Source organism: Euprymna scolopes, chromosome 2 (genome assembly GCF_053919585.1).
Source record: "Euprymna scolopes isolate OS-2025 chromosome 2, ASM5391958v1, whole genome shotgun sequence".
Lineage (NCBI taxonomy): Eukaryota > Metazoa > Mollusca > Cephalopoda > Sepiida > Sepiolidae > Euprymna > Euprymna scolopes.
This window is the reverse complement of record NC_136483.1, coordinates 2,256,229-2,258,888: the sequence shown is the minus strand read 5'-3', so window position 1 is coordinate 2,258,888 and position 2,660 is coordinate 2,256,229. Positions and strand designations below refer to the sequence as shown.

The 2,660-nt window shown below is 38.1% G+C and overlaps 1 pseudogene; it reads left to right on the top strand.

The window, feature by feature from the left end:
• Positions 1-909: 909 nt before the first annotated feature.
• LOC145243243 (U2 spliceosomal RNA) lies at positions 910-1,083 on the top strand (annotated as a pseudogene).
• Positions 1,084-2,660: the final 1,577 nt, after the last annotated feature.

Below are 2,660 nucleotides of genomic sequence, written 5' to 3'. Positions count from 1 at the left end.
TTTTTTATTTTACATATTAAACATTTTCTTGGATAGTCCTTACTCCATTGATTAAATGGAGACGGGATTTTTATTTCTTCAAATTCTTTCTTACCTATGTGTCGATATGTGTGTCCTTTTCCCTAAATTGTGTTTTATTTTTGACGTGTTTTTAAATTGTATGTCTGTTTTTTTTTATCTGCACGACCCCAGCTTCGATATCCATCAACCTTTTTTAATAGTTTTTATTTTGTGGCAGTCTTCCGTTAACTTTGGTAGGGTTAATTTTAGTTTATTTTTTTTTTAACTTTGTAAGGACACGCCTCATAATTTTCGCATCTTGACCAGAAGTCAGTTCTTGACGAAATACTAAGCATTTAAAGTTGTCTACACTGAAGTCTGCAAGTTTTAATTTGTCGCAATGTTTATTTACCGTGCTGCATACGTTGTGAAATCATCTTCGTCTTCGAGCTAAATAGTTCTGTAAGAAATTCCACCGCATTGGCGAAAAGTAATTCCTACGTTTTTAGTCGCGTGCAAACGACTCTATAAGTCACTCTGTATGTTATGTCGGTCGATCGGTCTGTCGGTCGGTCTGTCGGTCTGTCCGTAACACTTTTGTGCTTAGCCATTGTGGTTAAGATCAAAGGTCTGTTGTTAATAGGTGCTGTTCTTAGCTTTTTAAGCTTTTCTTGGCCTTTTGGCCAAGATGAAAGGGTAGTATCTGTTCGAGCAGATACTGCAAACAAAGACCATGTGTGGAGGCAACCCCACATATAAGACCTTGGTCAATGTAGGTGCAACCCTTCATACCAATTGTCACTATCCAGCACCCCTACTCCCCGGGGAGTTGGTCCCCATTTCCCCTTCACTCCTCACATTAAAAATCGGCCTTGTGCCTAATTTGCTCGGTCGGGAGCAAATAAATACAGCTTTTCTTGGCCTTTTGGCCAAGATCAAAGTGTAGTATCTGTTCCGGCAGATGCTGCAAGCTATGACTAGCTATGACTAGCTATGACTAGCAAAGACCAGATGTGGGGGCAACCCCACATGCCTGACCATTAACCAGCTCCCATTTCCCACCTCTCGGGAGCTGGTCCCCTTTTTCCCTTCCCCCTCCCTTCACTCCTCACATTAAAAATCGGCCTTGTGCCTAATTTGCTCGGTGGGGGAGCAAATAAACACCATCTGTTCTTACTACATGCTGTACTTATTGTGATATAAAGTGGAGGATAATTTTTCTATATTAATTTAATGTAAAATGATCACCCACTTTACAACCAGTTAGTCACAAAGCCATTCAAGTCATTCTCCAGATCATTCAAGTTGTTTTTGAAGGATTCCAGTTATTTTTCAAGCATTCAAGTCATTCTTAAGGTCATTCAGTTCATCCTTAAGTTCATTAAAGTCATTCTAAGTCATTTACTTTTTATTTAACTCATTTCAGGCCATTTTTTGGTCATTTTAGTTTATCTTTAAGAATTTCATGTCCATCCTACATAAACGCATTCATTCATTACACGAGAGCACGCGACTAATGGCTATCGGTAAAATAAAATCCACAAACTTGTCATGCTCAGCAGTATCTAGTTACCATAATAGTAAACGAACCATTTTCTGGTTCGACCACTGTTTGCAGTGGATACTAAAAAATCTTCGTGCCGATGAAAATAAGCTGCAAATGATTTACCTAGAAGAAATTGACAATCGCATTCCATATTGAGTCTTATAAAAAAGCGGTGTTATTATCGGTGGACGTATTATTTTTATGATTTGAGTAAGCAGCTTTTTCATGTGTTCTTGATTTTCATATCGTTGTGCATTTAGCCTCATTAGTTGTTATTGTTGTCTTTCATCTGAGCGTTTCTGATGTTCAAATAGTTGATATTGTGTTTCCTCTGCGCGTCGTTGTCTTTCCTCTGTGCGTTATATTTGTTTAATTTGCAGTTTTAATAATTCTTCCAGTGTACCTTGTAAGGGATCCATTTTTGGATCTTGTACCGTAAACCCTACAAGTAGCAAAATCCCACCCCTACACAGTAGAGATGCCTAGATGTAAGAAAGTCTTCCACTCCAATAGTTTCTTCCACAGAACTCCTAGACTTTGGAATTCCCTTCCGGATTTTTGCTTCCCCAACTGTACTGACATGCTTAAGTTGCAGTCTAAATGGTAATAGACATCTTGCAACTCAACTCCCTACATAGTATCCCTGCAACTTATGTCCCCGATAATAGCCCTCTACCTCAAAGTATCACTGTGCCTTGTTGTTGGTGAAAATTGAATAAATAACCCCCCCAAAAAAAACCCCTGACAAATCCTTCAAACTCACTTTTCTCCCCCCTCCCTTTTTTCTCTCTATTTTTCTTTCCGCTAAATGTTAAATAATGCTACTATTCTTCTCGCTGCTCTTTGCCAATATAGGAAGATAGGGTTAAAGGTAGTGATGGGACGATTTCAATATTTTTCCCGATTCTGATACAATTTCCGATTTCGAGGATAGTCGGAGAGAACTATAGAGTTTAGTTTTACATAATTATTATTTTATTATTAGCAATGGAAAATTAAGTTTTAAACACAGACAAACAAAAGACAATTGAAAGAATTATTTTGGATATCGCAAAATTGACACATTTTGCCGAAATGGATACCGATTCCGATACCCCAAATGCTTCGGCTTTAC